The sequence below is a fragment of the Aythya ferina genome (assembly GCF_964211825.1).
Source record: "Aythya ferina genome assembly, chromosome: 6".
In the NCBI taxonomy this organism is placed as follows: Eukaryota; Metazoa; Chordata; class Aves; order Anseriformes; family Anatidae; genus Aythya; species Aythya ferina.
The window spans coordinates 27,618,797-27,643,124 of record NC_140303.1 but is presented as its reverse complement, the minus strand read 5'-3'; the positions used below and the strand labels follow the sequence as shown (position 1 = coordinate 27,643,124).

General features: G+C 46.8%; 2 long non-coding RNA genes across 2 annotated transcripts in view; one reads left to right on the top strand and one right to left on the bottom strand.

The window, feature by feature from the left end:
* Window positions 1–3,529: 3,529 nt before the first annotated feature.
* LOC311438533 lies at window positions 3,530–8,583 on the bottom strand. Its single transcript, XR_014694168.1, has 3 exons — window positions 8,472–8,583; window positions 3,839–4,050; window positions 3,530–3,750 (listed from the first exon to the last, which is right to left on the bottom strand). It is a non-coding gene; the product is annotated as an uncharacterized lncRNA (long non-coding RNA).
* Window positions 8,584–16,985: 8,402 nt separating this feature from the next.
* LOC311439315 overlaps window positions 16,986–24,328 on the top strand; it is a 33,930-nt gene continuing 26,587 nt past the window's right edge. Inside the window, exon 1 of the long non-coding RNA XR_014694650.1 lies at window positions 16,986–17,143. This is a non-coding gene — a long non-coding RNA (uncharacterized lncRNA). The remainder of the gene's footprint in view (window positions 17,144–24,328) is intronic.

Sequence of the window (24,328 nt, the reverse complement as noted above, 5' to 3'; positions counted from 1 at the left end):
TTCCCCACCTAGCGCACTCTACCCTCAAACTATGGCACTTGGCCATGGCCTACACCCGGTAACAGCTTTATGGTGTCCCAGCTTCCTAAAGTTGGGATCATAAGAAGCAAAACTGCTTGCACTAAAAGTAAAAAGCTTAAGTTAATGACTGTGGATAAGCAGGTCTTTGAGAAGAAAAGGGCTAAGGGGTGACTTCAAGACAGGATGCTGTGTAGATAAAGATTCCTCAAACTTTTTTGAGATTGAGTTCTCTGATGCATTATAACTGCTGCTGGGGGAGCTCTACCAGACTGCTTGGTTCTTGGCACCTGCTGTTAATAAAGTCTGCTCTGTGGCATGAGGACCTCTGAGATGTGTTACAAGTGATCTTAGGAGCAGCCCTGAGTACTAAATAGAAAGAGATTCATGATAAATCAGTGTCCTAAAGTGAAATGTCTTCTTTTCAGCTTCCCCCTGTCCCTGATGGCCTGTATGAAAGCTTTCTTTTAGGCCAATGCTAAAATCTAATGCCAGCCAGAATGCCACTGATTTTTCTGAGCATTTATGCGTTTGGGGTGCATGGGAAGAAGCAGGTGTGTGGAAGCACTGACCAGGCTAGGATCTAAATCACAGAGCAAGTGTCTGTATTCATGTATTATAATCACCTCTCACTCAGAAGAGAGGAGGAAAAAAAAACCTACAACGATAAAAAAACAAACAAACAAACAAAAAACAACCCTGGTAAGTGCATCCTACCTGTATTTGATGCATAATTGAACTCACATGTATACAGGTGCTTAAATATAGCTCTGGGGGTAAAGCAGCTTTCCAAGTTCTCGAGACTCAGGGCTGTAAATAAGCCTATGCTATCTTTAGGATTTGGTCTTCAAGCTAGAAGCTTTCTAGGATGGGAAGAGCTTCAGTTAAGCTTTTGTACAGCACTGCAAAGTGATTAGATGCCAGTCAGTCACTACCCAGTCTAAATAAGTATGTGACTTTGTGACTTAAATGGGTGTATTTTGTTAAACACACGGTTGTGATAATAATTCAGGAAAGGTTCTCTCTAAATATTAGGGCTGGAGATAAGATTCTGGAACAGAGTTCCTATAGAGATAAGGGGAAAAAAGATAACAGACCTTAAATGTGTGAAGAAAAAAGTACTGTATGCTGGATCAAACCCAAATGTGTGTTATCTGACTCCCTTTGTTCACGTGTCAGGCAGTCAGGTAACCTAAAGAGGTTGTCTGCTTCTGTCACTATGGAGGGGATTGGCTTGGGTCTCCTTCCTCACCTGCTGTGGGTATTTACTCCCCTATGGCTTGGTCTGTGAGCTGTCCTGTGTAGCTGGGCTGACTTCTAGAAGTGTGAATAAGGGAGGTATTCTAGCAACAGGAAAACAGATTTTTTTAATTTATTTTCCTGATTTGAAAATCCTATTCCTCTCCTTTAAACTCATTTTTATTTGTCATGTCAGTTTAACTAGTAATGAATGAGGAGAGATTTAGATTAGTTGTTAGGAGGAAATTCTTCACTCAGAGGGTGGTGAGGCCCTGGAACAGGTTGCCCAGAGCAGCTGTGGGTGCCCCATCCCTGGAGGTGCCCAAGGCCAGGCTGGATGGGGCTTGGGGCAGCCTGGGCTGGTGGGAGGTGTCCCTGCCCATGGCAGGGGGCTGGAACTGGGTGGTCTTTAAGGTCCCTTCCAACAGAAACCATTCTGTGTTTCTACAGTTCTGTGACCTGTATAAGGTTGCTGGATGGAGAGTAGAGTGAGAGGGTACTGCCCCCAGGTTATGGACACATTGGCATATCATTTACATTCATCAATAAAATTCTTCTAAATGTTACTGGAAACTTCAGAATTGTTTGGTCTTGTGACTACTGCAGCATTAAGAACTACTGCCGGCACAGCTCACCCGAGCCTTTCTCTCTGCACAGCACCTGATGCATGCACAATTCTGCCAGGAACTACCTCTTCATGGTTGCAGCATTCAACCCTGGTTAAATCCTGAAATGGTGACTGTGCGTGCCTGCCAGCTATAACTATCTTGCCCGACAGCTTCCAGTTTTTGTAAGGTCTTTGCCCTACTCTTGTTTTCCATGAACCCTGCCTTGGGGTGGAGGGACAAGCTAAGGTGATCTCTTTAGGGCAGCCTTGGCACTGCTGTATTCCACGACTAACACTGGGATTGCCATTTACTTGTGGTTTTATGTCTGTCTGTAATTCACTCTTGAGATCCTTGCCCATAATGCTGTGATGTGCCTTCAGGAAGTTCTAATTTATGAACATCTGTCTCAATATAATGTCCATGGAGCTGTTTGGTAAGCAATAACCTTACTTCCTGCATAATCTCTGAAAATCATCATGATATCTAAGCATGGACTACTGCAGTTGCTCCATCAAAATCCTGAGATCGATATCAGCTAGAGCAGAGCTCACTGTGGAGTTTATTGTCAAGGTACCTGATATGATCAGCTTTATTACGTGAACCTTTTTTTTTTTTTTTTGAGGTAAATGGGAGGTAATTTTTCAGATTAAAGGACTTCAGTTAGTCACTTCCATGCTGACAGACAGTGAATCATCTTGAGAACACAGCAGCAGTATTTTGAAGAAGAATTATTCGTTAGATCGTTCTTGACTGATTTCTGAGGAACCAAACATGAACAGATCAACTCAGATAACAGTTTGCTCTGGTTCTCAAGATCTTGGGCTCAGAAATTGTTGTATAATTTCTGGCCAACACTTTCAATTTTCTTCAGAATTTTTACACAAAGGTTTCTGAGAACGGCTAAAGAAGAGATTCTTGGATCCTTCTTAAACATCAGAGACGAGGACGCCTAGGCTGGGCAGAAGTGAAAGCCCAGAGGAGGAAAGAGATGACTTGGCTTACAATGGTTCCTAGGCTGAATCCTTGTCTACATGTGAAATCCTACTCTCACCACTTTTTGAGGTCATTCAGCTAGCCATGGGAAGCACTGGGGACTGTCTAGCAGGATATGAGGTTCAGACCAGCTATTTGAAGAGCCTTAATAAGAAGAATGAAGAAGAGAGATGTTTTGAATAAGAGTATTTGCAATTTGTTAAAATATATATTCCTGCTGTCTTGGGGGGAGGTAGAGGAAATGAAATAACAAGGCTGAAATTTACTGAAATGAGGAGAAAAAGTGTGAAATGATGAATTATTTCATAGTCGAGACCTAAAACTAGATAGGGGCAGTCATCCATACCCAAGAGAAATCTGAACTGTGGAGGGAAGGATTGGAAGACCTTCATCTTTCAGCTATGACTCTGCTCAGTTAAATAAATTCATGGTGACAACGTCAACTGTTTGTTAACTGCCCAGCAGTTCCGTCCCACATGATCATGGGGCCCCCTGCATAAGAATAATTCATGATGGCTAGGGGATTTGCAGGCAGGAGCTCTCTGCTACCAGCTAACTACACGCAGGAACGGGCTGAATTGGTGGAAAGCTCTAACAGGATGTCGCTGTGGCCTTTACTTTCCAGTTTGCTCTAGTGTTGGAGAAAAGCTCCTGAACGGAGGACTCAGAGCTCAGTTTGTGTCAGCAGGAAGATTTATTCAGCTCCTAAGTAGAGATACCAGTTTCATACAGGGGTTTCATAAGAAACCATGCTACGTTTGCTGTAGTGAAGGGTCTGGCCTACTGGGAACAGCAAAGGCTTGGGCTCTAGTTGTTTCTGTGGTTTTCTGAATCCATAGAAGAAATGAGTGTGTTCTCAGATTTTTCCTTCTCTGAAAAGCAAATCCCTCTGCTGTGGCGAGGAAGGAATGGAGGTTAGAGGCAAAGATGAAGGAGCCTTTCATTCAACAGAGCAGGCTTTGTTGATGTACAACACATACCCGGTGAGCTAGCTGCTGAGACCTCTCCTGACTCGCTTTAAACAGGGGCGCTTGTTACAGAACCTGTTCTCCATCTCTCATCTCCCGTGTGCTGTCCTTTCTGTGCAGCTTGGTTTGTCTCCTGAAAATTCATATCCGGCTTGTTCTCATAAGCGTGCTTACGCATGACAGAGGATTATTTGCTCCCTCTCAGAGATGAGGCCTTCTTCATGCTGTTATTTAAAGAAAAGTGGAGTGTCTTAAAAAGGTAATTAAAGAAGACCCAGCAACAACCCAAACTGTTCTTTAATCTCTTCAGTTTCACTTCCACATGCCGTGTATCTTGTTCTACCAGTTTCAATGCCCTTGCAAAACAGTTGCACAATGATTTCCTCGTAACAACCAGCAGAATTCAGCTTGAGCTCACCTAATTGGCTGTACCTTTTCTAAGATCCTCGATGTATTGAGTTTCCAGTAAACTCTGCAACCCCCATTTTTTCCTGCACCTTTTCATTGCCACAACTTTTGGAATAAATACACACAGATGTACTCATATACAGTTTTCATAGAGAAATGGGAGATGATGCAGCTTGAAATGCCAAATCACCTCTTAACCAATTTCCTTTTTACACCTGATGTGATGTACATTGACAATTAATGAAAAAGAGCTATACTTTTACCAGGGTTTTGATCCAAATATTTATGGGAGTGTTAAAAAATCCCCCACAGTTCATAAAAGCTAAGGACATTTAAAGGCCAGTGTCTGATTGAGATTTCCCCGTCAAATTAACAGGTTTTGTGCCAGTTTCAGATTCTGCTGGAATAATGAGAGTAGAGGCAGATGGTTCAAGCCCTGGAGTGCAGCCTGCGACATGGGCACAGCCAGGCTGCTTATCACATTACTTCACAGTAACGCCGACACCTCTGCACAGGGATACACCTAACCCTGTGGCAAAAAGCTGCTCCAAGGAGTTTCTCATCCCAACAATGGATGGGCACACCAGCAGGAGCACAACGTAATGGGCCACTCAGGGCATTAGGGTCAGAAGAAAGTTTGGAGTCAGCTGTCCTAATTCAGTAACTCTTCTGAAGAGGTTTGTGGGCTCTCCCATCACACTGTGGAACAACTTCCACTCCTGTTCTGCATGTTAACCTTTTTTTTTTTCTTTTATTTTTTCATTTTTCTTTTTGCCCTGTGCAAAAGTTACCGTTGGAAACACGTAGTTAACATTTCGTAATTTTTTAAATATATATAACTAATGTTCATAAAAATAATGTTAGGCAAATGTGACCTGCATGTAGGTGGGGAAAGCTCCCTGCAGATTAGCAGCCACACTTGTGTGGCTCCCATACTTGAGCCACTTTCCCCCTACCAAACACAGCCAGACTTTGCCTAGCTGCCTTCCCCCGGATACGGTATTTGTCAAGGATGCTGGTGCTCAGTGGCCGTGGCTATGTTTAGCTGAGGATGCAGGACCGTTAGGCTATTTAAGAAGTTCTTGCCACAATGAGTGCATTTTAGAAAGTACCACCTGGAAGGAGTGCACTGAGCTTAGCGGGGACTTTTTATCCCCGTTAATTTGTAAAACAAAACTACTGCTAAAAGCTTAGAACCCATCCCTGCCTGTGTACTTTCCATTTGACTCCCTCCTGGTGATGAAACAACAGCTACTCACAGGTGAATAATTGAGGTCCCCAAGAGAGAAACTTGTTAACATTTTAATAATGTCTTGCCTATATTTGTAATTCTGTAGAGAGACTGAGACGAGCGAGCCAAAGAAGTTACCACGTTACATCAGAGCCTTTGATCCAAATGACCTCTGTTCTGGAAACCAGAAGTGCTTATGCTGCACAAATCTCTCTGAACCTAACACAAATACGTGTGAGATTGTCTGCGCTACGCTGGGGAGCGATCATGGTCGGGTAACTTCAGCTGCTGTCAGATGGGATCAGCTCCGCAACGGGGGGTTGGCAAACAGCTCCTGTCCATCGGATGTGTATGTGGTGCTGGTGGATCGATCTGACACTTCCTGGGACCTTACGAGCAACCCCAGGCAGGTGTGTTGGTTGTTGAGAGGGCAGAGATGCCAGACGGCTCCCTGCTGCTGCTGCGGTAGCTTCTGAGCCTCCTGGGTCTTATCAGCAGCTCACACCACGCTGAGCCCTCCTGCCTGATAGAGATGCTCAGCTGCAAGAGGCTGCCTCGCAGCTGGGTTTTCTTCAACTTGGTCTTCTTTGACAAGGAGGAGGGGCTGTACAAATGGTGAATTTGTTTTCCAAGCTGAATGAGAACTGTAATTTCAAGTGTGCTTGCCTTGGCAGCTCTCAGGGCTTTCCAGTTTGCAGGGATAGTGGCAGGGTGCTCGGCAGGGAGGGAAATATTTTGGTCATCCCACAGTAAGGTGATGTGACTTCAAGGCCACAGAGCTGCTCAGCAGCAGGTCGTCTTGCTGCTGGACCCTGCTCAGGTGACACAACCACGCAGTTTAGCACCCTGCCAGCTTGCTGTGCTGCTACAGCCCTCCCAAACTGGCACAGGTCACTGCTCCAGTGAGATCAGGTCACCATCTCACAGGCTTCTCCCCAGCTCAAGCTCCTAAGGGAGGTGAACGCTGCACGAATCACAGACATTGGCCATGGTCAACACCTTTCATCCTGTGCTCCATCCTCAGCTGTGTGTTGCCCCGGAGCTTCTACACGTACAGTTTCCAAACTCAGTGAGGCAAAGCCTGAACTGCTCCTGCCATGAAACACCAGCTAACTAAGGAAGCAGCTGCTTCAGGTAGAGCAAGGAGATGCCCCGAAGGAACAATGATTCCTCACTATGGACAGCAGGAGTAGCGTGGGCTTTGCTCCTCTCTTCTCACGGGAGAGAGTATTTAGGATGGTGCTAACTGAATCTGGTACGGGGCAGTGATAATATACTCCTTGCTTTGCAGGGACCTCCTTAGCCTGGTCTCATGGTGTAAAGAGCTGAAGTTCCTCCCATCCATCTTCCTGTTGAATTCAGGGAGGAAATTAAAAGCAGGTTTGCCATGGATGCAGCTGCTCCATTGCCTCTGACTAGGGGAGGTGGAGATGGCTCTCCTGTCCCTCAACCTCAGCAGCAAGGACTACATCGGGTCCCATCTCTGCAAGCTGAAGCATGACTATTCTGTGAGTCAGGCTGGAGACACAAGGCAAAATCTGGCTTACTTTGCATGGTGGTATGTGGTCGGGGTGCCTCCAGTGAGGTGACAAGAAAAATGGAGTTCCTGTGTGCCCCCCCTGGTCCCCCCTATCTCCTTGACTTGGCCCAGGGAAGATCTGTAGCACTGCTTCCTTGCAGACCTGCAGCTGTGGCAGGTAGCGCGTCCTAAGATTCTTCCCTATATCTAATCTAAATCTCCCCTCTTTTAGTTTAAAGCCATTATGCCGTGTTCTTCTGCTCTACTCCCTGACAAAGAGTCCCTCCCCGGCTTTCCTGCAGCCCCCTTTAGGTACTGGAAGCCCCTGTAAGCTCTCCCCAGAGCCTTCTGGTCCAGTTGATGCAATAGCATTTTACATCATTGCTGTACCCCTTCTGACAAAAGGGAATAAGGCCCAGTGTTCCTAAACGTGCCACTTTCAAAGCAGAAAGAAGGAGCATCTCCGAAGGGAGCCAAGCCGTGGGAGCCATGCTGGGCAGGCCTTTTCCCTCGGGGACTGGGTTAGTCACACATCCAAGCCCTCAGTCCTGTCAGGGCATAACCTACCCAGCTGCGTGGTCTCCCAGCCTCCAGCACTACCCATCCATGAGGAAAGAAAAAGCATAAAATGCAAACGTTTGAGTCACAAACAAAGGGTGGGTGAGCAGGATTAGGCGAGGCTCTGCTGACTAACCTACCCCAGCAGCAGGCAATTATTGCTCCCATTTTGTCCCGCAGGAAGCGAGCCTGGCTGTGCCGAAGCGCCTGGTGCTGGAGGAAGGGGCTGCTGGAGCAGAAACCTCTCAGCTCTGATCCTCGGCCACTCTGCCCAAATGGCTCCCTAGACCGTGCCTGGCTGGATTTGCAGGGTGTGAGCACAAAATCAGCCCATCTACCATGAAAAGCCAGGCAGGAATATGTTGTTGCTACTGTTGAATCTGACATACATGAGTTGAATCCCTTGAGGCAGAAACAATTTATCTGTGTCCCAAAATGACTCATTAGGAGCTGTTTCAAAACCGTGTCTTTGTATTGAAAAGGCATGTCCTGATGAATTTGGCAAGGGCACAATCTCGTATTACTTTACAGTCTGCTTTGTAAAGCAGTACACAGGGTTAATGATAGTTTAGTATTAATTGCGTATCTCTGGAGATATGCAGAGACACATTTTTCTGACTAGAATCTTGGTCCCTCTTTCAGCATTTCTAATTCTTAAACAAGAAAATGGCTGGAAATCAGAGCGCTGCTTTCTCAAATAGCTTCTTCTGAGGCTTTAAGGATATGATACAATTAAGCATTTAATTGTGAGGCCCTGTATGGATAGCATAAGATTTACTAATTTCCAGCCATAATTCAGCTTCCCCCAGACTAGACTGTGGTGGCTGTTTGTTAGTGAACAGCAGTGCCAAGATAACTCTTCAGAGATGCAGGCTTAAGGCTGGAGGAAATTAGACTGTCAGGACACATTTAGCAGTAAAACAGCTTACCTGTTCAGTCACACTGACAAACATACACAAATACAGAAGTGTGGCTTCTTATCACAAGCAACATGTGTGAGCATGGTCCGAGACCCAGCTGCTTTGAATTTCCAAGAATTAGCTGATAATGCATTAGCTCTGTTAAGATAAAACCATGTGCCTGCAAGGCCTGCTGTTAATTCTCTCTCTCTTGTGTACATGTGCTGAGGTACAGATAGCTCTGAAGAAAGAATATTTGGTGCAGTAGATTCTGGTCTCAACTTCAACAGGATGAACACAACTGCTACACAGCAATTGTTCAGCAAAGGGCAGTTGGTTAGTGTAAGAGAGAAGTAGGCTGATAGTTTTCATTTTTTATTTACAATGGCTTTAAATGCCTTAAGGTAATAATATGGAATGTAAATTCTGACCATCGTTTAAATTAATTGCAAAATTCAAACTCACCTCAACGTGACCAAAATTATGACTTGAATTTACAAATATCCAAGTGGCATTCTTCAGGGCACTGAAAAGGCATTTCCACAAGCACAAGGACGTCTGCAGTCCCCTTTCCCAGCTTATTCCTAATGACTGGTGTGGTTTGGTTGGTCTTCCTGCACTTCACTCTTCTAAGGATTGCCAGCAGGGCAGGCCCTCACTGACAAGGCTGCCATCTCTCCCAGCTGTGTTACCACACTCAACTCTCAGTTCCCTGTACCCTGAGGAACAGGCATTCCTCACTAGTCCTCAGGACAAGCAGGTGTTTTTTTTTTTTTTTTTTTTTTTTTTTTCTTTTCTTTTTCTTTTTTAAACTGAAATTAAAAGGCACGTCATCTGGTAAAAATATTTGCATTTCATGTGCTTGCAGGTTTAAAAAACCTGAACTTGGCCTCCCACATAGTTCAACCAATTTGACCAGATTGAGCACACATTTGTACCCTCTCTGGGCAAGCATTTATTTAAGTTCAAGTTTCTGCAGTTACACACCTTTTCCCAGGAGTTTGTCTTTCTCCAGAGAGATACATTTGAATGCTGGCAAACCTAACTTTTTGTGCATAACATGGCACTGAGGGATTTGTGTGCACAACAGAAGACGGTGCTGCATTCAGGAATGTTTTGATTACCAGGACTCTTGTTCTGCCAGGAAATCTGAAGCAATTTGGTTTGGGGCCTATTCCCACAACGTTCTAGCCTTACATCTGTTATTTTAGTATGTTCCATGCTTTTTTGCTTGTGCAACCACAGTTTGATAATTGCCGAGGAAGGCAGTTTTTCCATGACCCCAGACTGAGAGTGGAAAGGCCTGGGACAGGAACCAGCACCATGAAAGCTGATTTAGGTATCGATTAGGACTGTCAGAACTCAGAGGGTTTCACAGGGTTATTCCGCAGAGCAGTCCAGACCATGACCTTTTACTAATGGGTTTCTTAATGTTTGCCTGGGAAAGAAGGTGCTGTCAGATCCTCTAATCAGGATGCTGGGTATTAGGCATCTAGGAGCTGAAGTATATTAAAAGTTGGGATAAAAAAGAGGAAAAAAAAAAAAGAGAGAGAGAGAGAAGAAATTACTCTTCTTCTCCTCAGCTCCTACTCAAGGAATTTCCCCTGCTTTGTTCCTCCAGCAGCGATAAGGTCTTGCACTTAGGCCAGTTGCCAGACTTGGGACAGTTGCCCAGAGTTTTGTTGTCTTTGAAGAAAGCCGGTGTTTAGGATCTCAGATCTCTGATTTTCCTTTTAAAAGTGCTTTCAGTATTTCAGCCGCACTTGTGATGTTGTTTGCCACTGTTGAAAAATCAGTCTTTGCTGTTGATTTGTATGTATACATCTATGTATACATGAGATAATAGCTCCTGGAGGAAACCATCTCCTTCCCTCAGTTCCACCAGAGACTGCCATGAGTCCCAAGGATCACCTTCCCAAGAGCAGCTGTGCCAAAGAACCAGTCATGTAGAAAAAAAAAAAAAAAAACACAAAAAAAACTTTATGCTGCATTTGTGTTGTTTGCAAGTGGATGTCTTCTCCTGTGTTTCCTGAGGTCTGTCGCAAGCACCTAATCCCTGCTGTCATATCAAGTGTTCCTTGACATAGCTCCTGTCACAGCCTGAAAGCACCAGCCTGGTTTTGGCTAACTTGGCAACTCAAATTTGCAGTGTTTCTGTTTGGCAATCACTCAGTGGCAATTTCGAGGTGGTGATGACTGAGGACAGTGCCATGGAAAGTGTGTTACTCATTTGCAGCCAGATCCAAAGCAAAGATAAATTTGCCCAGTCTCAGATCCAGACCTAGGCGTTTGTAGGCCGTCTCACTGCTGGTTCCCCGAACTGTTCCATCTGGTGCCAGAAAACTTGTTCCGTAGCTGGCGAACATCCTGATCTCTTTAGGTCATGCTTTAATCCTGCCAGCTGAAGGCTGTCATAACAGAAAAACTGGCATTTTCCTCAAGGGGGTGACTCTCTATGCTCCTCTTTCACCTCCTCCTGCATGGGGGCCTGGGTGAGTCTCTGCCTGGCTGCTGGCTGGGCCTCAGGGAGTGCTGCTGAGCCAAGGCCACGTTGGAGGCGGCCACCTCGGGGCTGACACGGCGCAAGTGCCAACTAGCACGTTTTTATGTAAAATTAAAATGATAAGCATCCCCACCGGGCCCTCCCGGGGTGTCAGCGGGTTCACGTTTATGCAGGCGGCTGGCGCTCACGGGCGCATCTCACCCAGGGGACCTGCAAGAAAAGCAGCGTGGGCGATGGCTCCTGTTCCCCCGCGGCCATGGGAAGGGGCTGCTTTATTTTAACTGCTGCCCCGGGGTACAAGGAGCTTTCCTCCGTCATATTTTATTTCAGCGCCTCGCAGGTGCCCGCCCCGTGGCTCCCTCTGCGCAGCGGGCGGCGATGGCTGAGGGGCCGGCGCCATCTTCTGGGCTCTGAGGAGGGGGCAGAAAACGGGGCCGAGGAGCCATGGGGAAGTGTCGCTGATAGCTCCATAACTCGGGCTTTTATCCTTTGTAGAGTCGTATTTCTCAAAGAGTTCATGGGCAGAGTGATACATCGTGCTTGCTGGCTACGTGCTGGCGCTCGTGTGATGAGGCTTCATGTGCAGCTGTGGTGCTGTGTCGTCCCCGTGTCCTTGGAACTCCTCGGGCTTGGAATGTCCAGCAGAATGTTAATTATAAAAAAGCAGTTCAGAAAACATACCAGTCTTATTTGTGTTTCTAATCGGAGTCTAGAGAAATAACGATAATAGGTTGTTATCCGTTACAGCTAAGGAAAGGTGGAAGGGAAGGGGGAAAAGCTCTGTTTGTCCTTGTGCATTGGACCAACGAAACCCAATGAGGGAACAAACTTATTAGGCATCTGGGTGCCCAATTTAACACTGCTGCCAAAAGCTATCAGCATTAACACAGCATGGAAGGTCATCTGTAAGTTATATATCTGTGCAGCACAGTGGCAAAAAGCCAAACAGAGGTAACTTCGAGCATGAGCAGGAGCGGGGCAGCTCTGTGCCAGCTCTGCCATGTTTCCAGGTGGGAATGGGTTTGTGCCAGGCTGGCTGGAGCTTGGTGGCCATCTGTCCATCTGGGCAGATTCTGGTGAGATTTCCATGTGACAGCAGCCTGAACTGAGGTCCCCACCGAGGCAAGGGGCATAACGTTCAGTCATTGCTGAGCACTGACTGGTGTTGGGCTTCTGGGGAATGAGGCTGAACAATTATGATGAGATTTCACAGAGCTGTAGGAGTTAGAAACAGACGTGATGTACTGTGTCCCATCATGGTTAGCCTATAGAGCTTTCTTTGTTTTTTATTTGATGGGTTAAAAAGAAATATCCTCCACACAACCTCACCCCGATCGTTGCCAGTCTGCACGGAAGGAGGCAGTTTGCACGGAGTGATGCATTAATGGGAGTCTCAGTGGTAGCTAGGGAGAAGTGGGAGATTTGCACAGATGAAGTGCAGTTTCCCAGCTAATATATATTAGGGGAGAAAGTCTGGCCTAGATAAACTGCTGGGCTGCTGCTGTGGGAATGTGGAATGAATGCTGTGGATGCTGTGCAGCCCCAGCGTCAGTGCGTCTGTCCGCGTTCAAAGGGGGCTAATGCTTCCCCTTGCATCCTTCACTCATCTTCGCAGACTGCAAGCCCTCCGTGCCAAGGCCTGTCTCTCACCAGGTGCAGGACTGACATCTTGCACAGAGCACTTGTTGTAACTGGTGCTTTTAGGCAAGGCTCTGGTATTTCTGCTAATGATTGTTCCTCGCTAACCCCTGTGGTGGTGCTTCTATTGCAAATCAGGAAACTGTAGAAATAAATCTCTTCCTCTCAAGGGTGTCTTGCGGTTCAAGCAGAGTGTTGCAATGCAAGAGATCTCTCTTGCCTTGCCATTGACTCTGTGTGGCTGTAGGCAAGTAATTTCCTCTCTCTGGAGAACCTTTGGGTCTCTGAAAGCCAGAGGAGCCTGTGCCTAACATGAAAAAGTGGTCAGCAGTGGAACTGCTTGTGTAGTGGTAAAAGAGTGTTTTGTTCTCACTTAATCGTCTTTTATTATTTGCCACATCAAAGAAGAAAATGGTAGACTCCATCAGCAGAGGGGGAAATGCCTTTTGAGGAATAGTTAATTCACTGAAAAGTAGTTTTATGGAAAGAAATTTGGGAACCTGCCTAAGTTCAGTGAATTGTTTGGGCCAAAAATGAAGAGGGAGAAATTTTTCAGGAAATGTTTTGCTTTGACAAGCTCAGAATAAAATGTGACACATTTTTTAGAAAGCGATATGTATTTAAAAACATTATAAATTATAGGGAGGGAAACAAGGCATTTAATGTGACTTGGGCAGGGGAGAAGTCTTGGAGTTGACAGAAAAATCCTGAAAAAAATCCTCAAATTATCCGGGGTCAGGATGTTTTACGGCTTGCTATGATCTTTCGTACTGCCATCATCCAAAGCCTCTGGGTCTTCAGCATGATAAACCTGGGCTGATGACAGGAGTCTCTGATGCTTCCCTTATCTCAGAGTTACAGTTTGCTGCTGCTCTCACCGAAGAGGAAGAATTTGTCTTGCGCCTTGGCATTAGGAGCGCAGAGGAGGAGCATGTTCTAGCCAGAGAGCTGGTTAAAGCTGGTGCCTCTGTCTTCCAGCTGCTCAGGAGAAGGGACTTGGTGGTGTCCTACAAGTGACCCTTCAGAAGGACTGCATGCTTTGCTTTTCTCCTCAAGTAGAAAGTGCTCAGCATCAGGCTCCACACACCTGCGGTGACACAGAGCTTTGTGTAACTTGAATAACCCTGGGAGGGAGACCCACTTTCTAAGACAAACAGTGCCAGATTGGAGCCATTTTCAATTAAGATAAATTGTGTTCTGTTCATGCTGTGCTCTAAACTGTTTGAATTGCAGATAGATTGTCTTATGGAAAAGCTCCTAATGTGCGAACCCAGTCTATCTGTTAGTTTGGTAATGAGCCCTAAAGCCCTGGAGGAAGAGGGAGAAATTGCTGCAGCTCTTTCCCAAGATCTGCGAGGTGACTGTAAGGTCTTTATGCCAGGAAATATTACAAGTTTTTTTTTTTCTTCTTTCTTTCTTTTTTCTTTTTCTTGAAACAGAGGGAGAGTGGTGACTACAGTAATTTGTGTTTGACTGTGCTGATGGGGAAACTGAGGTATCTCTCTGTAAGGATTTAATTATTTAGGGCCAGGAGTGACCAAATGTCTGGAAAACATGAATAACCTCATCTTCAGAGCCTGGCTCATCCATCAGACTGTGGACGTCCGTGGAGAAGGAGTCTCTGCTGCCTGCTAGACTGTGCTCCTCTGTGTCCCTGACGCAGCAGTGACTCACGATGAGCTCTGCGAGCTGGGCTGCACATCTGTAACATCTTGCAGTGGGTGGATGCAAAGTTAGTGGAGCTAATGCCAGTCCCCTGGCTGGCCATGCAGTGGCACTGAAAGCACAGCTAAATCTCAGAGATGAGCTCTGGCAAGGTTTGTGCTGGTTACACGGGGGTGCTGGACAGGTGCTCTCACCTTGCTGGGAGAAAGGAGGGGAACCGTGGAAGGAATTCATCAGGTGCAATTCACAGAGCACCGGGGGACAGGTGCAGCCCTGCACCGTTTGGGAGCTGGCTCTGTTAACCCAGTTGCTCACAGTGTGCTCCCCGTGTCCCAGCTTGGAGCTGTATTTCACTGAGGCTGTTACCAAAGGAAAGTTAGTTCCTTTGGTGCTTTCTTTGTTTACCCGGCAGAATGACAGAGACTTCAGCTTTCCCTTCTACAAGAGAGGTGTGTTTTCAGCCCTCTTTTTATTCTCCCTCATCTGTCCTGTGAATGAGATGCTGACTTTGCTCATGAGTGTGAGTGAAGTGCATGGAAGCAAAGAGAAGCTGGAGGCAGAAATGTTGCTAAAGGGACACAGAAAGAAGGGAGTCTGCAGCAGCAAAGGGTCTCACTGTAGCTAGCGACAAAGGCAGAGATTGCCTATTGATCTGCTAAATTGCAGAGTATGCACAATGCAGCAAATGGGTCTGAGCTGCTGCACTTGAAGGGGCTGAAAATATTTTGATGAAAGAGTTTTGCTCAGAAAATACTTCTAAAAAGGAGAGGTGGTTTTGATTAAATTCTGCTTGGATCAGAGACATGCAGAGAAACAATTGCGTGCTCTGTTACAGTGAATAGCATGGGGGTTACAGCACTCGTCTGGGCATCAGGAAATGTGGGAGATTGCTGAACATGAGCCGGGATGAATGTGTTCTTACGTCATGCACCAGGTTCACGGCAATTTTGGGGTGGGTTTTATCAACTTGTCCTACCGGAGCTGTTCCGCTTTGTAGAAAAGATGTACTTGGTTGCCCTGAGGGCTGGGTTCAGGTCACTGTTCAGCTGATGTGGTGATATTTAAGGAGTGTGAAGAGGCTCCAGCAGGCGGTGGCATGCAGGAGACCTGTGAGGTCAGCCTGGATTGAAGAGTCTCTCTCAGCTGATAGCCCCCAGCCACCAGGGTACACATACATTTTTTTTTTTCTTTTTTTTTTTTTTTTTTTTCCAGAAAGCAGTTGAGAGGGCCTGGGTTTTATTCTAAAATGTTTTTTTTCAAAGTCACAACAGAGTCAGTGTGTTGGGAGCCCACTCCCTACCAGCACTTGTTTCAGCAGAGTGGCCACAGGAGTGGTACGCAAAGGTTACTGTGCAGGGTGTTCACAGCTAATGGAGCAAGACAATTAAACCCACAACTTAATAGCTCTCTCTGGTCTCCAGGTAAGCCCCAAACTGGGAGCATTGCCTAGAAGACTTGCTGAAAATCTTTGAAAATACATGAATGCAACTTTTCCTTTCAAACTGTATTTGGTATTTATTATCTGTTCAATAGCTAGGCAAGCATAGAGTAGAGCTGAACCCCTGACCCGCTCAAATTAAACAATTCTCTCTGGGTGAATCTGAATTAAAATAATCCTGCTGGATAGGAAGGCTCCTGTTCTGCTTTGGCTTTGCCAATCAAGCATTGTGAAAACAAACAGTGTCTCTAACCTTGTGGCCCTTTTCAGAGCATCCTCTGCCCTGTGCTGGTGTTACAGCTATTCCCCTCCCGTGTGCAGGACACAAAGGCTGGCGGACCAGCACAGATGTCCTGTGGATTCCAGTTGGCTCGATTGTCAGCTCAGACACTGCCCCAGGCTGCCTGAACTCGTGTTCAGTACTGTACAGGACGCACATGCAGCCACGGGGGATTGTCACCTGCTCACACATCACCGGTTGCCTCAAATCACTTTTCTTTCCTTGAGGTGTCTTTAAAGAATGTTGCAACCAGACTTCCTCTGCTCTTCCAGCCTCTGGACAAGAAGATGGATTTGGGCTGGCATGTTTGGCCTTTACATTGGTAGAGGAATCGTAGGGCTTTTACTTGGCACCAGGTCTCTCATACAGACGTGTGTCCATTTTGCAGCGTGTGATGATCCCTCTGCATCTACCACCTCTGCAGCAGCGAGGGGCTGTGGGGTGCAGACAGACCTGGAAGAAGCTTCTTCCCTGGCCTGTGAGCTCCTCAGGTTGGCACAGGCAACAAGTAGAGAGTCCCTTAGACAGGAAGGGACAGAACCAAAGTGGCTCAGTTGGTCCTCAGGTACAACCCAAACATTTTTAGGATGCAGAATGCAATTTTTCATTCAGGTTTGTTGCTAGCTACAACCTCTCTTGCCAGGCAGGAAGGGACAGACACCAGCCTCAGCTCCTGCTGGCCACAGCCCCTGCCGCCTGTGCCTCACATCAGCATTCCCCTCACCTAGCAGGTATATTGCTTTCCTCCACTGCTGTCTGGCTCTGATTGATACTGTCATTTGTGTATTGAAACAGCCAGTGCCTATAAATCCTCCCAAATACCCTATTATTAAAAAGGCATCTCACCTTCAGCTTTGGGGTGGTGAGGAGGGCTCATTATGCTCCTGTTTGTTGGCTGTGCTTATGCAGACCGTGTCTCTTGGGGCCAGAGATAAGGCTCGGGTGTGTGCTGTAATATGGTCAGCGAGGAGGTTGCGTGCGTCAGAAGATATCTTGAGGGCAGGCAGAGCTTTCAAAGGCAGCAGCCTGCAGAAGCTGGGATTTTTACAGCTGCACTGCCAGGGCTGGTCAAACAGGGGTGGGCATTTGTGACTTGCAGGTGACAGCTCGCTCCAGAGAGGTTCAGAGCGGCGGCACCAGACCCTTGGCAGGTCCCTTACCGATGGCTGAGGGTAAAGGTGGGTGTAAAACCAAAGGCGCTGCTTAGCCAGCAGCAGAGCTTGGTGCAGTGCCATTTTTGGGGCACAGAAACAGCCAGGATGAGCAAGGCAGCCACTGCCTTGAGCTGACCAGAGGCTTCTCAGCCTGCTGCTTCCTGCATCCCAGGAACCCCACGGCTGTAGGGGAGGGCAGGTATGGACCAGGCACACATCAAGCCCACGGGGCAGGCTCCGATGACATCTCCAGGAAGAGGCAGCTCTGCACAGATCTGCCAGTATTGATTGTCTACTTTATATCACCTCTGAAAAAAATAAGGCTGAGGTAAATGTGTATATCTCTGCCCAACTGGATTGAGTCTTCCTGCGTTCTGGAGATTTCTCCCTCATTTTTTATTATTTCGCCTCAAGTGGAAGGGTCTGTTTTAGGGCCAGCGTAATAACTACCATAACTTTGTCAGGCTGACACATCAGTATGGTGCCAATCACAGTTATAGAGACCCTGGGACCACTTCATCACAGCAGCTTCACTCCAAGGCTCCTTTTAATCTTTCCTAATAAAATTTAAATGACAGTAGCTGTTCCAGTCATGAACCAAGAAAAGCCTCTCATATTATTTCCTCCCATTTTTTCCCCAGTCTTGGGTTCTCCATTTTATAGTGACTAATTTATGTGAGCTGACATCTTCCCGAGCCGGCAACGTGTGTCTGAAACAAGAGGCTCCTCTGTTCAGTGACTCTTCTTAGCAGATAGGCTGCTCCCAGAGTGATGTGCAGATTTGTATAATGGGGCCACTGCCACCCTCCTGAGAACCCAGGCAGAGTTTCCTGGCTCCTGCGGGTGGTTTTGACCAGGATCAATTACTGAGCTTTGATGTGGGTTTGCTGCAGGTCCTTCTAACTGGCCATCGGGCATCTGGCCCTCTGGTGGTGCTGTTAGCAGCCTGCCTTTCAGCCCAGCACTGAGTGAGGACACCCAGCAGCTCCTCCCATGCTTCCACTTTTCTCCTCTCCCCAGAGGAAGATAGTGGAAGGAGAACTTCAAAAAGACAGCACAGCCATTTCCCTTTAAACACAAGCAGCATTCAGGGACCTGCCTTGCCAGGAAGCGGGCCTTGCCCTTGTGGGGAGTGCTGTGGCAGTTTGTTGGGGCTTTTCGGTCCTGCAGGCTGCACCGTCCCCAGACTTGGACTAGCCTCTGAGGAAAAAACTCTTTGGCAGTAAGAGTCAAGCCACAAAGGCCAGCCTCAGCCTTCCTGAAGTGTGCGGGAGCTGTTTGGAAATCCTGTGGCTTAAACCTCACTCAGAGCTCTTTCTAGCACCGAGCACACCGGGACTCTGAGAGTCCAGGGGGCAGAGGATAGGTGTGGGCATGGGGGGATGTCAGTCTGGTGGGTGATGCTGCCCTCGTGGGGACTGCTGCCCTTCCTCCCCTCGGTTAACATCTTCCCCCAGTGACTCTGTGCTGTCCTGGCACAGAGGAGACCTGCTCCAGCTACTGCTCCAGCACGGACCTCCCCTTTGGCCTCAGCACTTTCTCTCCTTTCTTTCAGCAATTGGCCAACTCACACGTGGAAATTAAGGGCATTGAATCGCAATCAAGGCATCTTCCACCTCCTTTCAGACTGCATGACAGGGAGAGTGATATCTGGGGCCTTGTTAATATTGAAGTGGTGAAGTGTCACCGGCTCTGTGGTACAAGCGGGCCTTGATTTACATGAGTATAATAGAGATCAGATCGAGGCCTGCAGACTTCAGTGTCAAGGGCCTGCAGGGATGTATTACATTTTCTTCCCTGCTGATGAAAATTAAGTCCTGGGGGAAATGAGTGGTTTCGTCTCATCTGAATTCTTTCTGGAGTAGCGTTGCCTTCAGAAACTCTAACTGGCAGTCAGCGCCTTTCTTCTTGTCAGTCTCAGCTGGAAGGACAAGGAATGAATGGGCTGGGAACAACATTTCTGGCACCTCTCAGCCAACTGTGTTATCTCATTTAGCTGCAAGAGGTGTTGTTACTGGGAACATCTGTTTGTCGTGCCTAGGTGGAGAATGAGATAACATTTGGAAGACACTCTGTGCATCAGAATCTCTTGCTTTTTAGGGCTGATCCCAAACGGACCAGTCTGAAGGAGATGACATCTTTGGTTACATTTCCTGCCTTTATTCGATATTCAGTGTCCTTCCAGCAACCTGCATTTTTCTGCATGACTGGTCCATGCCCACTAGCATCACTGCCATCCCATGCTGATACCTTCCCCGTGTGCCTTGCTGGAGATCTGACCCCTTAACAAGGCTGCTTGTTCTTGGGAGGCTTCTGGCCAAAATGTACCAACCTCAAGAGCATGGATATTTTGGGGCATCACCAGTTCTTTCCCATGCTACTTGTGGTTGGCTCGTCCAGAAAATGTTTCCTAGAATGACGTTTGCTTTGCTGACTGTTGTCAGTGCGAATTACTTATTAAGTTTTAGAAGCTGTGTTGGAAAGCAAACAAATCTGGTGGTCCTCACTGCATTCTGCTTTCTGTCCTTCCAAACCCTTTGTCTGTGGCAGCCAGCAGAGTGCCCAAATAGTTTCTTTTGGGTGGGGGGCTCATGCTTATTACTCTTGCAATAGTGACCACAGAAGATCCCTGTGTGCTCTTCTCCAAGGTGTATGTCGTACCTTCCACCTGCAAAGCTATAGATAATCTGGAACAGGTAATTGTCCCCTATTTAAAACACAAGTCTGAGCTCTGTCCCTGAAAAATAGGTGATCTGGATAGGCTCCTTTCCTTCCCTGCACATCTGGCTTTCCTTGGAGATAAAACGTGTTCAAAAAACACATCTCAAGGGAGCTTTGCAGCCTGCTTCATTAGGAATTGGGAAATACGTTGTCATCTGAAAAGAGATTACTTCTAAGAGGCACAACGTACTTCAGTTTCCTTGAGAGCTGCTTCTCTCTGCCACTAAGTGTTCTTGCCCCACTCTAAATTACAAATCCTGCCCCCCTCCACTCCCCTCCTCTCCCCAAGGACAGCCTTGTTATCACCGAGGGAGAAACAAAGCAAGATGCCTCATACTGATTTCTGGCAGCAGAGAGTCTGACTAGTTCAGGGACTGTTTACAGGGTGGATAAGGACCTCGCTTCTCATTTTCAAGGGACCAAATCCTTCTCAGCCAAATCTAATCCATCTGAAGATTTTACAAGCTGCCTAGAGCTTACTACAAACTGATGCCATCCAAGGACACTTCCTCTAGCCTATTGCTTTTTGGTGGATCTCTGAAGAACATCACAAACAGTCAGTTCTGAAGCCTTGCAGACCCCTAGGGGGGAACAAAGGCCCACAGAGTTACAATAACTTCAGCAGCATCCTTTTCAACCCCTTTCTTTTCTCTTACCGCATTGTAAACCCCGTGTCCCACTGCCTACCTCTTTTTAACATGTACAGGTTGTTTACAGCTTCTAGCAGAGAGCACCCAAAGTTCTGTTTATGGGGGCCTGGCGTATGAGTTATTACCTGCAAGGCTTGCAGTCAAGTAGTGGGTTATGGTACTAATTAAGGCAAATGTCATAGCAAGAGCATGCTGACATTGTTGGAATTAATGGCCCAGAGCATTACTACTTAGCACACCTTCTGAAGTTAATGGAATCGTATTAATTGGGATCTTGGAGGGACTGAGGGACACAGAATACATCACTCCTCAGCAGCACCTTTGTTATTACATTAAGGCTGGAACAGTGTCCAAGTTCCTCCTGCCTTTTGTACCCCTCTTGCACAGCCATTTCACAATCGGCTGGCTCTGATGAGGCCCGGGGGAAGGTTGTTTGGTCCTAGGGTAGAAGGTGAAAAAGGCTGTTCCAGCTGTGGTTGCAGAGACTCGCTCTGCCTCCAGAAGCAAGCGCTGAGAACTGCCAGACTGCTTCTGGCATGGTCCTGAAGGAACAAGGAGGTAGGTTAAAATAATATCGCCCGCCTCCGGCCCTGGGTTTGATTCTGGAAATCCACTTCCCCTGTGCTGAGCTTATTCCAGTGAGCACAAGACGGGGCATTGGTGCAAAGCACAGTGTGAGAACATTAAAAAAATAAGTATATGTCAGAGATACTGAGTCCTTTGGGGTAATTGTTAGCTGCTGTAGCAGCAAGACCCATGCAATGGTTAGATCTAAAGCAAAAAAAAAAATAAAATAAATTAGTTTTGTCATAGCAAAAAGCAGCTCATGGAAGGCATCTTCTTTCTTTGACAAACAAAAACAAAACCGGAGAAAGTAGATGCTTTTCAGTAGAAAACCCAAACTTAAAACTTTTAATACAATGCTTTGCACAGTTAGGGAGAAAGAAAAACACATCAGTTTTCCGCTGAGAATTTTGATTCCAGACCAGAATGTTCTCATTTTCATCCAAATTTTCCACTTGGGGAAATAATTTTTAAGCAGCTCTCATACAAAGTAATTAACCATAGACAAAGAGTAGGTGATTTCAGAAGAATGGGAACACATACTATCTCTAGATAATGATATTAAATCCGTTATGCCCAGGGAATGGAAGCTATTATGATAGTGTGGAGTGGCTGTGCTGTTTTATCTTTGTCCAGTTCAGATTTGAAAAAAAAATACTTAGCTATAATATAACATTTTCTCTGTGTTAAAAAGAGTACAATTATTAATTCTCCTTCACAACATTACTGGGATGTAGGTTGATGATTACCACTGACTACATTTATAGACTTCCACATTATCTCCTGGGTTAACATGGGGAAGCATTAATTATCGTCTGAACTGATGAAGATTTGATGTCAACTTCATCTCCCACAGCTTGGAGGCTGAAACAACAGCGCTGCTGAGCTGCTGCTGCCCACATGGGAAGCACCTGGCAGCTCCGTGTTGTCCTCTCTGCTTGCTTCAGGCACCTTGGAGGCCTGGCTGCTGTATCCAGAACTCGTGAAGCCTGGCACTGCCCTGCTAGGTGAGAGCTGAAGCACACGAGCCCTAATTCTGCTACAGACTTGCTGCATGACATTGGGTGCATCTCTCAGCCTGCAAGGGACAGGGTTTGCCTGCAGAAAGCCTCTGTGTTCAGGACAGTCTCTTTTGGGACCTCTTACCCTCCCCTTTGCCTGCAGAACTGCTTTGCTCCCAAGCAAGCACGAAGCGCTCCTTGCTGCTTAAATCTATCGCCGTTCTGTTTGAATTGAAAGATCCCTCTGTTCCTCGGCGGAGCGTGTTGTAAAACAGTCGGTGACATTTGTTAAATGGAGAACACATAGGGCAAGGACTCCATCAGCTCCGAGGAGACAGTGAGTAATGGTCTCTTAATGTCTGAGAGCTTTAAAGCTACTGTAATATTCTTCAAAGTCAAGATAGCGTGGCGGGGCTCCGCATTGCTACCCCATGTTCAGGGGCAGGCCATCGCCGAGAGTGTAGTCAGCCACCATACTTCAGCAGCAGCTATGCAGAGGGGAAGGAATTAGTTGCTGTGCAACATACATCAGAGAAGAGACAGATATATTATTTACTTGCAAGCCTTCCTGTAGCACCCATCACTCAGCTGCTTACCCGCGCCTGCTAGACACTGCTCTGCGCTTCAAGCAGCGTCTGCTCTGCCCTCGTCCCCACACAAATCAATGCTCGGAGCCTCAGCACGTTGGGGAACGGGTGAAAGAGGCTGTCCTGAGCACACGCAGGACCTGCAAAGTCTCTCCACCAGGCAGCATTACCGCTTCTGCCGTGCTCGGAGCAGGGCGGAGCTGATCGACCTCGTCTGCCACTGATGCACGAAGATGCGTATTAACACCGCTTGGAACTTGGCTAACAACTAGGTGGTAATGAACTGTGCATTTTTAGCTGCAGAGTCTGCGGGACAGATGGATGGAAGCAGAGCGATGATTTATATCCTCAAACCTGTTATTTACAAGCAGTCATGTTCCTCATCTTCCTGTAGACAAATTGAAAGAGTTGTAAATTTGCCACATACGGTCCCCAGAGCTAATGCTTATGGGGAATGCGATTTAAAACATTCATTTGTCCTGGAAAATTGAGCCTGAACAGCATTGCCATGGAAATGGGCACAAAAACTGAAAATAGGTGGACACACTCTGCGCAGTCTGTAATGAAGGCACTGTCCATATAGAGACAGCAGAATAAGCAGGAAGGAAATTAGGTCTCCTGAGTGGCAGTTCATCCTATTAATCCCTACCACTAGTGACTAGGTAAGTACTAATTAGAGGCTAACTGTGGGTCAGGAAAAATGAACCAGCTACCAAATAGGCATGACGACACTGGGCATTCATTGCCTTGCTGATCATATGGACCTGAAGGTGCCCCCCCAGCTTTTAGGAAGCACAGCGCTGCTGACGTTTTAGAGCTGATCTGGAAAACAACCCTGCCTTGTTTCTAAGGAAAGCCTTGCTTGTGTGGACGTGGGGATACAGGCGTTACCTGAGATAAGGCACAAAGTGAGCGGGAAACGAGGCCTCAGGATATCTGCACTTCTTCCTTGCTGGACACCTTCACCAAGGCTGAGTTGTTCAGTAGGGCTTACCCCACACAGATGCGTTTGTAAGAGCAGAGACTGGTGAGGGACTCTTCCTTTGAGAATAATCTCGTATTTTAGTATCATCATTTCCCAGCACCTGTGGCTTACAGCCCGGAAAGCTGAGTTTAAGGAAGAGGTAAAATCACAGCCATTTGCTATACTGTGTCTTACTGCCTTGCAAATCTGCTGTCAGACTGGAAAATGGATTTTTGAGATCTGACGTGGAAGCCAGGAGATCTAGTTAAGTGGATTGGATTATTTTTTAACTCCTGTAATTGCTCTGGCTTGAATGGAGTTCTTACAGATCTAAAGAAGGAATCACCAGTTGCTCCATGGGCTCCCTGTGTGAAGGAAGAGGCCAAGCCTCTGTAACAGGTTTGTGCCTCAATCTCTCCTGTCCCACCTTTACAGCCTTGTTTCCCTGAGTGGGACTGCTGCGGCTCACGGGCAGAGCTAATGGCAGATTCCTCAGAGTCACGACCAGAGGATAAGGCACAGACCTTCTTGCTATCCTGCCGTAAGGCTGCCACACACATCCAAAACACATCCTTTTTTTTTCTGCTTGGATATTATGAATTAGGGGAAAAGACTTTACCCATTTGTCCAGGACCACCTCAGGGTAATGGTACGTGCAGATTGCCAATTCCTCTGTGCTCTGGACCTGCCTTTCTTTCTGTTTGTGCTTGGATCAGCTGTAC